General features: G+C 40.1%; 1 non-coding gene across 1 annotated transcript; it reads right to left on the bottom strand.

Moving 5' to 3' along the window:
* Positions 1 to 3881: 3881 nt before the first annotated feature.
* Positions 3882 to 4071, bottom strand: LOC140849313 (U2 spliceosomal RNA). Its single transcript, XR_012131057.1, has one exon. It is a non-coding gene; the product is annotated as a U2 spliceosomal RNA (small nuclear RNA).
* Between the last annotated feature and the right edge of the window lie 8906 nt (positions 4072 to 12977).

Below are 12977 nucleotides of genomic sequence, written 5' to 3'. Positions count from 1 at the left end.
ATCCTTTGCTTGAAAAAAAAAAAAAAACTGGTGGTAAAAACTTCGAGATCACTGGTGGGCTCTGTACAAGTAAGCCCCCACACTTCCCCATCTTCTCCTGCCCACTTTCATGTGGGCAGTACGTGCTTGCCTCTCTCGTAAGGGTCTCGGGTTTGCCAGCCCCACCACCCCAACATGTCCTGCCACATAGGTGTGATGCCACGGAGGGGATGGATCTATGCCAGTGAGTGTTGTGGGATGTGTGGGTGGCTTGGGCCCCTTAGTTCAGAGCCTGTCTGGAGGGGGCAGAGAGGTAACAGTGCCTGGGGTGGGGATGGCAGTGGATATCTGTGTTTTCCTTTGTCCCGTGGACTGTCCCTCCCCTGCCCATTTTCTAGGGGGTGTCCAGTGGTTTCTTATCAACATCTAGGATCTCATTGGATCATTGGGTTTGTTCACTAGAAGCTGATGCCTTGCCCATCAGTCGAGGGTATATTTTGCTGACAAATGAGTGTGAGCAACTCATGAGAAGAAATGGTTTTCAGACATCTTAGCTTAGGGAGTTATCGTGGACCCAGAATGATTCATGGCTGTTTTCTCTGTTGGAGACCACCAACTTTCTGGGGGAGGGGCATGGGAGTAGAGCAGGGGGCTGAGAGGGGATGTCTGTCGTTTTCATACTTATATGCACCTGTCGCTCAGTCTCAGCACATGGTAGCCATTCAATAAATGTCTTAATCGATGAACCCTACCTGATAACATTGTACAGCAATAAATTGGCCAACTTAGAAGAAATGGACAGCTTCCTGGAAAAATGCAACCTTCCAAGACTGATCCAGGAAGAAACAGAAAATCTGAACAGACCCATTACCAGCAATGGAATCGAATTGGTAATCAAAAATCTTCCCCCGAAACTCCCCCAAAACCAAACTCCAAGTTCATATGGCTTCACGGCTGAATTCAACCAAACACTGAAGAAGAGCTAATAGGATCCTTCTTAAAGTATTCCACAAAGTAGAGGAGGGAACACTTCTAAACTCACCTTATGAGGCCAGCATCACTCAAATTAGAGTCCACATTGGTTTCAAGTACACAACATAGTGATTTTAGTGATTTGGCAGTTATCTTATTAAATGCTCACCCCAACCAGTGTAGTTACTGTCAACATAGAAAGATGTTACAGAGCTATTAACTGTATTCTCTATGCTGTACTTTCCATCCCTGTGACTAATTTATACTATGATTGAATATGATTACATAAATGATCCGATATCTTTAATAGATATAGGCGTAATTAGATAATGTGTTCTTGTGTGAGTTTTGGAAGACTGTGTCTTTCGAAGAATCTCTTTTGTAAGGGAGGAAAGTTTTCCTCCACCTTCTTAGGGACCCAGGCTGGGCCTCTGGTTAGACTAGGGAAGATTAACAAAGGAAAGGCACACAAATTTAATAGAAAATTTCACAGCACAGAAGGCTTTCTCAGGAAACGAAAACCTGAGAAAAAGTGAAACCTGAGTATTTTATGCTAAGTGTGATGACCATGGATAGTCGTATAGCAAGGATAGGTCATAGAGTGTGAGGTAAGGGCAGTAAATTGGAGGACACAGCAAGGCCTGCCTGTTAGGGTGCTTCTCAGCGTTCTTTCATAAGGACAGTCCTTTCCTCAAGGTGGAGGGAGGGCGCCTGTCACGAGGGTTTTAGGACCGGTTTCGGGAGAGGAAGGTTAGATGGACCTTCCTCGCTGTTTTCTCAAACCCCTTCAGCTTGAAATAGTCAGTGTGGCCAGGTGCTCTCTTTTGAGATCGCATGTCCTGAGCCTCGTAAGTTTTATCTAGCCCAGGTTATTAAATTTGTGAGCAGAATTATTCATTCTATTGCTTTATTATACTTCTAATATCCATGGGATCAGTAGCAATGGCCTCCCTTTCATTTCTTACATTATTTTATCTTCTTTTTTTCCTCAGCCTGGCTAGAGATTTATCAATTTTATTGATCTTTTCAAAGAACCAACTTTTGGTTTTATTTCCCCCCCGCTATTGTTTTCCCGTGTTTAATTTCATAGATTACTGCTCCAATATTTATTGTTATTTTTTTCCTGCGTACTTTGGACTTTTCTTGTAATAGCTCCCTAAAACGGAATCTTAGATTATTGACTTTAAATCTTTCCCCTCTAATAAATACACAATTCAAATCTATTGGTTTCTCTCTAAGCACTGCTCTCATTGCATCCCACACATGTTGATAACTGCCTTTTCATTCTCAGTTAATTTGAAATATTTAAAGTTTCTCTTCAGATCTTCTTTGGGCCATGTGTTACTTAGAAGTTGTATTTAATCTTCAAGTGTTTTGGGATTTTCCACCTATCTTTCTGTTACTGACTTCTAGCTTAATTCCACTGTGATCTGAGAGTATATGTTACATGACTTTTAGTGCTTTAGCTTTGTTAATGTGTTTCATGGCCCATAACGTAGTCTGTTTTGGTGGATGTTCCGTGTGAGCTTGCTTCAGAAGGATGTGTATTCTATTGCCGGATGAATTGTTCTTCACATATTAATTAAGTCCAGTGGATTGGTGATGCGATTGACTTTCGCTATGTACTTAACTGATTTTTCTACCGGTTGGATTTGTCCTGAAGGGAAGCAGATTACACGACACACAAATAACGTCACTTTGGCAGGTGAATTACTTTGAGCTTGAAGGCAACCAAGACACAGCACACTCAAGACAAACTTTCACCTCCCCCTTAGCTACCTAAACTATGTACCCCCTTTATCTGATTCCCATCTGTGTCCCTTATGATAAACTGGTAAATGTAAGCAAGTGTTTCTCGAGTTCTGTGGACTACAACTCTAGCAAAAGTAATCTGAGAGTCCATAGGAACCTGGTTTCCAGGCAGTCAGGAGCACAGGTAAACTGGACTTGTAATTGTTGTCAAAGTGGCAGTCTTGTAGGACATAGTGTCAGAATCGAGTTCAATTTGTAAGACACCCAGTGTCCACGGAGAACTGGAGAATCGCTCGGTGGTGTTGGAGAACACAGCAGACACTATTACAATCCCTATTTTGATACATTTAGGCCAGGCCATTTATGTTTCAAGAGCTTGATATTGATATAGTTGCACTGATACCTACCATATTTCTTAGTTTTCTACTCACCGTCCTTGCTCAATGCTTCTACATTTTCCTGCCTCCTGTACTTTTAAACGAGCAATTGCATTTCCTATTTTCTCATATAAAATGAACGAACTGAACTTTTTAGTGGTTGTCATGGTGCTTGCAGCTGAAAACGGACCCAGTGTTTTAAAACTATACAGCTTCACAGCAACACAAAGTGCTTCCTTGACATCTGCAACCAAGCCCTCAAACAGCCCAAAGCAAGCTCCTCAACACACTACTTCACGGATGATTTTCCCCTGGCCAAAAAAAACCAACAACACCCCCCGTTTCACAGTCACCAAAGACTATTTCAAAGCAGCAAAAAAATAAAGATTCAGACAATACAACCACATGTTCCATAGGAACCCGCGGGGAGTCGCCCCGCACTGTTAGCAAGAAAGCCTGCTGACTTCCCTAAGCCTTGAAGCCTTGCGTTATTTAGCCACGGTCCCCGAGAACCAGCCCCTGTGCACAGATAGACAGGTCGGCTGCTTTTACGGGACCCTGGGAGTGTGTATGCATAATGCTACACCGCCAGAGCCCAGGGCGTTCGCAACCCTACTCGATCAGACCGGGAAGATCTACGTTACACGAACACGTGAAAGCCTCGGGTAGCTGTTGGCCGTCAGTGTGAAAAAACGAGTAATAGGACCTCGCTGTCATAAACCGCCGCATCTATTCTAATCTTCTCTTTGACAAACGCTTAGTCTCCCCCGAGAGGGAGGTGCATTGAAACATGCCAACATTGTAGAATACAAAGGCTGCTATTTACTGCAATACCAGGTCGATGCGTGGAGTGGACGGAGCAAGCTCCTATTCCATCTCCCTGCTCCAAATATCCATTTAATATATTGTCCTCGGATAGAGGACGTATCAGATATTAAGCTGATAAGAACAGATACTACACTTGATCTTAGCCAAAAGGCCGAGAAGCGATAACCGCAGCTGCTCTTTCCAGGCCGCACCCTGCCTCTCACACCTCTTTAAGCTCACGGTGAGAAATCTCGCCAGCAGCCAAAGGCACACCCTCTTCCCTAGACTTGAAAGCCTATTACAGCCCCACAACCTGTAGGACTGTTTCTCTTATTTGGGGTTTCACGCTTTTGGGGTTTTTTGGTCCCATAGTTCCCAGACGAACTAGCCACTTCAAATTTGCATGCCCCGCCCTTCCCGCCTTCGGTGCTCGCCCACTCGCCTGGAAACGGAAACGCGCCTAGCCACAAAGCTCCTTCAGCCTCGTTTCCCTGGAGAAGTCCTGGAGCGGGAATAGACACGAACAGCTTTATGGGACTTTTCTTTCAAACATAGAGCGACGTTGAAACAGTTTTAGGCTGAACGCTCACCACCTAACATCATTTGACCGCCGTGTGTTCTATATATGTACACATACACAGGCGCAGATACAAATACGTCCGTCCCTCTCTGCTTTTACCAACCTGCCTTGCCCTGGAAGAAGTGTTTTTAAAGAGATGAGCTCAGCAACCCTTTCCTCTCCCTAAGTGTCTCTCTTTCTTTCTTTCTTCTTTCTTTCTCTCTTTCTTTCTTTCTCTCTTTCTCTTTTTCTTTCTCTCTCTTTCTCTTTTTCTTTCTCTCTCTTTCTCTCTCTCTCTCTCTCTTCCTTCCTTTCCTTTCTTTCTTTCTCTCTTTCTTTCTTTCTTCTTTCTTTCTCTCTTTCTTTCTTTCTCTCTTTCTCTTTTTCTTTCTCTCTCTTTCTCTCTCTCTCTCTCTCTCTCTCTCTCTCTTTCTTTCTTTCCTTTTCTTCTTCCTTTTTTTGAGCCGTTCTTCTATCTGTAAATGTCTGGCTTTTTAAACAGAATAAAACTCATTCCATCTTGCGCCCCAACAGCGAGGACCCTCTTAAGAACTTGTCGACACCAAAGACCTCCAGGGAACACGCCCACAGAGAAACGGGTTGCGTTTCTCTCTTGCTGCAAAATGAGAGGACCGACGCCATGGCGAACCGTGGGGCATCTCCGTGAGAGGGGGTCAGGAATGGCTCATTATATACAGGATGCGGGCTTGTGTTGGGCGGGGGAGGGTTGGGAGAGTTTAAGTAAGAGGGGCCTTTCTCTGGATGTGAAGGCTCGCAGATTTTGCCACCCCCCGGGAAAATGCCGCTTTGGCCTAAGGATTATTTTGAGCTGAAGCAGATAGGAGAAAAGCTAGCTCTCTGCCCTCCCTCCCCGCCATTTGCCTAAAAGCAGGGCAAAAGTTGGCACAGAAGTTAAACAATCACTGGCAACCCTAGAACCCTTATGAGCCCAGAGACTGGCACCAGGGGACTCTACGTAACAAACTTTACTGACTAGTCCTCATCTTCTTACGTCTTCCCTCCCACAGTTCGCCACCCTAGGAGCTCAAAAGTCCTGTTCCTTTGTCTTGTCACTTCTCCGGACAGTTACTGGGTCGGTTGGTTTCTTTGTTTGTATAAGGCTATATATACATATATACATATCTGAGTTACTCATCCCTGAGTATGTACAACGCTAATCAGTTTGTCTTTCTCCTGTTAACCTGTCTTTTGTTACGAAGCCCCAGCCTCCCACAACCTAGAAGGGTAAAAGGGAAAAGATATTTCTCTTCCCCTACCAGGGGCTCTCAGGCACTTGGGGGTAGGTAATTCTGTGACTGGGTAGCTGAATAAATCTTCAGAAGGAGGGGAGGGGTCGCGCGAGGCCAAAGCTGTCATTGGACAGCATACAGGGAGTGAGTGTTTGGTAGATTTTGTTGTTTGGGCCATTTTCTTTCTTGCCTGAATTCGGATGTGACTACGGACTGGTCTTGTGTCTGTCTTGATCCGTTCACGGCCACAGAATGGCCTTGTCTGCTGTTGATGTTGAAAATAAGAGAAGGGAAACCTCGCTGCAGATGGAGCGGGGAACCCCTGAAAGTCGGAGCTCTCACCCACGGAGCCCTCGAGTCGCAGTCCGCAAGTCTACACAACCAGCAGGAAGAAGGAAGATGGGAATTATTTTGACAAAGGGAGGAAACTTTGATAAAGTTTCACACAGGAACTTTATCTCCTGCCTCCGGAGGAGGCGGAGGACGGGGACGCCTCCTTGCCGCACCGGCAACGCCTTAACCCGCTGCTCCGAGCCAAGGAGAAACCGCCACCACCCTGGAACTCCTCCTAAAACCTAGGAAAAGCTGACCTTCCCTTCGTCTCCTTGGATCGGCTTGTGGATCCTCATAGCTTGTGCGCCCGGATTGCAATTCCTCCGCTATTCTTGAATACTCTCATTTTGAATGCAAACATTCAGCAAAGCATAACATTTCCGGAAGATGCCCTTGAAGGTTTATGTACAAAGAACTGAAATTTCAAGTGGTGAAATCAAACATCATTCCTTGATAGACTCTATTTTTGCACCTAAAGTCCACCTGTTGTACTAATGAGACTCACAAACACTTTTAAAGAGCTTCCTGCATGTTAGATACCTTTCTGATGCTTTCTGTTATGTGTAGTACCTCATGTAGTACTCAAAATCATCTGAAATAGGTACAGATAGTATTTACATATTTTACACATAAGGATACAGAGGTGCAGAGAGGTCTCGGGAGCTTGCTGTAGGGCAACCACTCTCTCTGGCTGCTTTTAATAGACTGTCCTTATCCTTGATCTTTGCCATTTTAATTAGTACATGTTTTGGTGTGGTCTTCCTTGGGTCCCTTGTGTTCGGATTCATATTATTTTCTCTTTGCCCCTGAAATGTCTTTATTGACTCGTGGGTTACCTCGAGGTGTATTTCATTTCCACACTTGAGGTCCTGTTTTTTTTTTTTTTTAACGGTTTTGTTACTGATTTTAAGTTAATTACCTTCTTACCAGAAAACATTTTGTATGAATTGAAATCTTTTCACTTGTTAAGTAAGATTAGTTTTATGACCCAGTATATGATCTCACAGTGTATGTCATAATGCACACTTGAGGAGACTGTACATTCAGTGGCCAGGATACATACTGGAATGTCATCAGGACCTGTTGGTTGGTAGTGTTGGTCTATGGTGGTGGTGTTCCAGTTACAGACTCTTCTCTTTTCAGTTGTATCAATTTTTGCTTCGTGTAATTTGAAGCTCTTTTGTCAGGTGAGTATACATTTGGAATTTGATGAATGAAATCATAATATTATGTAATGTCCCTTTTTACTCCTTGTAATTTTGTTAGCTCTGAAGTTCTGAATATTTCGTGTGGTAGTAATATATAGCCTTTAGCTTTCTTTTGTTTAATATTTTACATTTCCCTTAATGGAGGTCAGATTCTCTTAGCTTTCCATCATCTAAGTCTCTCTCTCTCTCTCTCTCTCTCACCACCGCCCCCCTCTATTATTTTTGTATTCATTCCACAAAACTTTTGCTTAGATAAAGGATTCTCTTCTGGGTTGGCAGTTCTTTACTTTCCTCACTTTAAAGATACTATTGAACATTCTGTGGCCTCCACTGTATTTTATGAGAATTCTGTGATCATTCAAATTTCAGTTTATCTTTGCTTTTTAGCATTAGGACATGTTTAGGCTTATCAGGCCTAACTGTTACTGATTTTGAGTTTACGCCTTATTGGGCCTAAACCCTTTGAATTTGCTCTGTTTGGGGCTTGCTGAGCATCTTGAATCTCTAAATTTATGTTTTTGTCAAAGCTGAGATCTTTTCTGCTCTCAGTGAGAATTGTTTTATCTAAAAAATAATATTTTCTTTTCTTTTATAGAACACCTATAATGTGAAATTTAGACAATTTGATACTGTCCCACAAGTTTCTAAGGATGTATTCATTTTTTCCAGTGTTTTTTCCTGTCTTTTCTTCAGTGTAGATCATTTCTGCTGCTCTGTTATCTTCAAGTTTACACACCCTTCTATCATCTCTGTTCAGTGGTTGAGCCCATGCAATATCTTTTGTCATTTTTGGTAATTATATTTTTCAGTTCTAATTTTCTCGACGTGGATCTTTTCTTTATAGTTTTTATTTTTCTGCTAGAAGTTTAGTGTTTCCAATTTTTAAGAGTATTAAGCATTACCACATTAGTATGGTTATAATAACAGCTATAAAGTCTTTATGTGATAATTACAACATGAGGCATCTCAAAATAGGCATCTGTCCCTCCTTTTCCTTGAGAATTTGTCACATTCTCCAGTGGCGTGTGTATGTGTGTGTTGTTTGTTTTAGCATGTGCAGTAAATTTTGGATTTTATTCTGGCCATTTTGAATATGATCGTGTCATTTCTGAGTCATGTTTGTGCAGGTGCATTCAGACCATTTACATTTAGGGTGCTTATGGATAGGTATGTACTTACTGCTATTGCAGGCTTTAGATTCGTGGTGACCAAATGTTCAAGGGTAACATCCTTACTATCTAAGAGTCTAATGTAACTCACTTAGTGTGCTATTACACACACAAGCTAAAGGTTCTTTTTTTTTTTTTTCCCTCCTTTTCTTCCTCCTCCACTCTTTATATATTGGGTATCGCATTCTGTACTCTTTCTCTGTACATTTTTATTACCTCTGGTGACAGCTATTTCACCTTAGGAACACTTCCATCTATAGGAGTCCCTCCAGAATACACTGTAGAGACGGTTTGTGGGAGGTCAATTCTCTTATTAAATATATCATGCCACTCTGTTCTGGCCCGTAAGGTTTCTGCTGGGAAGGCTGATGATAGCCTGATGGGTTTTCCTTTGTGTGTGATCTGTTTACTCTCTCTGGTTGCTTTTAATAGTCTGTCCTTATCCTTGATCTTTGCCATTTTAATTAGTACACGTTTTGGTGTGGTCTTCCTTGGGTCCCTTGTGTTCGCATCCATATTATTTTCTCTTTGTCCTTGGAATGCCTTTATTGACCCATGGGTTGCCTCGAGGTGTATTTAATTTCCACACTTGAGGTCCTGTTTTTTTTAACTGTTTTTGTTACTGATTTTAAGTTTATTACCCTTTTATCAGAAAACATTTTGTATGAATTGAAATTTTTTCACCTGTTAAGATTTATTTTATGACCCAGTATGTGATCTCACAGTGTATGTCATAATGCACACTTGAGGAGACTGTGCATTCTGTGGCCAGGCTACATACTGGAATGTCATTAGGACCTGTTGGTTGGTAGTGTTGGTCTATGGTGGTGGTGTTCCAGTTACAGACTCTTCTCTTTTCAGTTGTATCAATTTTTGCTTCGTGTAATTTGAAGCTCTTTTGTCAGGTGAGTATACATTTGGAATTTGATGAATGAAATCATAATATTATGTAATGTCCCTTTTTACTCCTTGTAATTTTGTTAGCTCTGAAGTTCTGAATATTTCATGTGGTAGTAATATATAGCCTTTAGCTTTCTTTTGTTTAATATTTTACATTTCCCTTAATGGAGGTCAGATTCTCTTAGCTTTCCATCATCTAACTCTCTCTCTCTCTCTCTATTATTTTTGTATTCATTCCACAAAACTTTTGCTTAGATAAATGATTCTCTTCTGGGTTGGCATTTCCTTTCCTTTCTCACTTCAAAGATATTATTGAACATTCTGTGGCCTCCATTGTAGTTTATAAGACTTCTGTGATCATTCAAGTTTTAGCTTATCTTTGTTTTTTAGCATTAGGACATGTTTAGGCCTTATCAGACCTAAGTGTTTGTTATTGATTTTGAATTTCGGCCTTATTAGGCCTAAACTCTTTGAATTTGCTCTGTTTGGGCTTGCTGAGCATCTTGAATATCTTAATTTATGTTTTTGTCAGATCTGGGATCTTTTCTGCTTTTAGTAAGAATTCTTTTTCTAAAAAAATAAAATTTTCTTTTCCTTTATATAGCACCTATAATATGAAATTTAGACAATTTGATACTGTCCCACAAGTTTCTAAGGATGTATTCATTTTTTGCAATGTTTTGTCTCTCTTTTCAAAATTTTTACAAAATTTCATATAAGTCATGCTTGTAATAAAGGTACTATAATTTGATCATTCAAAGTTCTTAAATAAGCTCTTAGGTACATAGAAGGCTGTTTTTCACAGCTGTGTAAATTGAATAGGAACAGTTTATATAGAATTTAGTTCGATCTGCTCATTTTAGGAGTGATAAGTTAAATGACTGTCCTGTGGTCACATATTCTTGGAAGAATTGCAATTGAAGCATTGTTCCAGGGAGCTGTCTTCCAGAGCAGAGTGATTGGTAGAAGTGAAGAATATGGTGCAGTCTCGAAAATGTTAGAAAAGGAATACAAACTAGTAATTTGAATTTTTACTGCAATGTAGTATTAATTTAGGGCAGGACAAAAGATATGTAAATGTGTTTTATGTTGTTAGAAAATTAGTAACAAGCATTATGATTGGTTCAGTTGACTTCACTAAAAATGAGACAGGCTCAAAAAATTCTCTGTCGTTTAAAAAATTTTTGAAATTTAATAACATTAAAAGCATTCAAAAGTTTAAAAAATATGCTTTGGGCATGGAAAAAACTGGCTAGAGCTTTATTTTCCCTTATGAGTTCAATGAAATCAATTTTTGGAGTTTTTAATTTCAATTGGTGAATTCCGGGAGGTCCTGATAACTGACATTCAGTGTGCTGCCTGCTGCTCCTGAGTGCTGGTCTGCACTTAGCATTCATTGCCTCATGTGACCCTCGCAGCTACGCTGGGAGGTAGGTTATTTCCTTCATTTTATAGATTTGGGAAATGAGGCTACCCAAGTTCATAGTTGGCAAATAATTGTTGTCAGGATTCCTATCTAGGCAGTGTCGTTCCAGAACCCGGTTCTGAAGCCTGTCATTTATAGCCGCCGTTTTTGAAATTTGGTAATCTGACATAAAGGAACTGACACCAGAATCACCAGGGAATTCTGTAGAGTATCACCTTACATAATGAAGCAGATTTGATAAGGCCATATTTTAATATGAATCAGGTTATGGAGGAAACAGTTATCTATCTATGTTAAATTCATTATTTTCTTCCATTGCATTTTTCTTAGGAATGTCTGTGTTAGAGTTGATTACACACGACCATGTGGTGTCTGAAAGGAAAAGAAATCTTACTGAATCAAATCTATTATCTATTTTCTTGCATTTGAAGGTCATTGATAGATGGGAATCTTCCTGTTGTTAGAAACATATTATGGGTACATTTTGAGTTGTTGGGCACGTTTTTAATGGTCTTCCTACTATATTATCTCTTTTGCTGATGAGCTTATTGCATCAGAGTTTGATAAATCTTTAAGTACTGATACAGAAAGCCTTCCAGTACATATAGATTTATCTGATTTTTAGAAGTGTGTGTATAGTATGTACTTAGATACTATGTATAGTGGGAATCTTTTTTTTTAAAGCAGCACGGGTGATTGTGATGATGAGCCGGGTTTAAGACTCCTGCGCTAGTAGGCAACACTTTTTCAGTGAAATTCCACGTCTAAGATAATTTTATATATGTAGTCAGAAAATGATATACTAATTATTCTTAGCAACTTTTGCTTTTTCCTTTTTTCTTTTCTCATTTCTCTACAATTCCTTATGCCACCGTGGCTTCATTCATACCGATTTCCCAAGGACTGGGAGAGCAGCATAAAATTAGAATCAGACAGCTGACTGCCCAGCAGGATGTCGTCAACTATCCTAGCACAGAGCCTGAAGGACCCTGAGATTGCAGAGCTCTTCTCCAAAGAAGATCCAGAGAAGCGCTTCACAGATTTCAAAAAAGTTTCCCAGGGAGGCTTTGGAGCAGTGTTCTTTGTAAGTGTTAAAGGCTTAACGTCAGTGACCAGCATTTATTTAATATCCAGTCCTGGCAGAGTAAAAATCAGGAGTACAAAAAGACATACGCAGTAGTCTATTTTAGAGTCACTTGCATTAGGTGTATATAAAAAGAGATCATTTTATTTATTGAGCTTCTTAGATTACTGAAAAAAGGGAAAGATATTCGGCTTTAATTTCCATGTTGTTTACACTACTTGAGCAGTTTTATGACTTACATTGCTATTGAATCAAATATTGCAAAACACTGACTTACGTAAAGTCCCATACAGACATTTCATGATTATTCATTCATTATTTCTTCCTATTAAGATTGCTTTTTTTTCCCCTCAGCAACAAGTTTGTGTAGATGTTTAATTTTTTGGTAGTGTTACAGATTTAGTATTTTCATTTTAATGGGTACCTTAAATACACTGAATTCTTCCACAGATGTCTAGAGAGGATTAACCCTTTTTACTGAACTCATTTGAAATGTTTTGCAGCTATCCTCTTGTGCCTTCTTTACACAGCATCTTTTTTTTTAAACACATAATGAGAATTTGGCTCTTACTTTCTAAAGAGTTAACTTTCATGTTTCTGTTATGCTGTTATTTTTTTATCAAAATTCCACCACAGTGGTAAATAGTAATGGTGATAGCATTTTAGCTGTCTTGTCTTAATTCTAGTTAATAGTTGTTTACAATAGGCATGATTTATCATGTTGAGGAATTACCTTTCCCATGTGGGTTTTCTAAGAGTTCGGTCTTCCCTGCATTAAATACATTTAGAGTTGGGCTCTTTCTGCGTTTTCAGCATTTCTATGTATAAGTATATATTTTCCCCCTTTGATTTGTAAAAAAAAATATGGCAAATTATGAAATGTTTTCCTCTATCAAAATTTTGCATTTCCGTGGTAATAAATTTTATCCAAATGAAATATTCTTTTAATGCCCTGTAATATTTGGTTTTCAATTTTTATTTAGAGTTCCCTTGTCTACATTTGTAAGTCAGATTGGTCCCTGACTTTCTATTTTGTGCTGCTTGTGAGGGTTTAGTTGCTGGGTCAGACCGCCTCCATACGATTAGTGGGACAGCTTTCCTTTCCCTCCCCTTTTATCCTGGGAAGTTCCCCTGGTGAAACTGCTCCCCTCACAACTATTT

Source organism: Manis javanica, chromosome 4 (assembly GCF_040802235.1).
Source record: "Manis javanica isolate MJ-LG chromosome 4, MJ_LKY, whole genome shotgun sequence".
Classification (NCBI taxonomy): Eukaryota; Metazoa; Chordata; class Mammalia; order Pholidota; family Manidae; genus Manis; species Manis javanica.
This window is presented reverse-complemented; position numbering and strand designations above follow the sequence as displayed.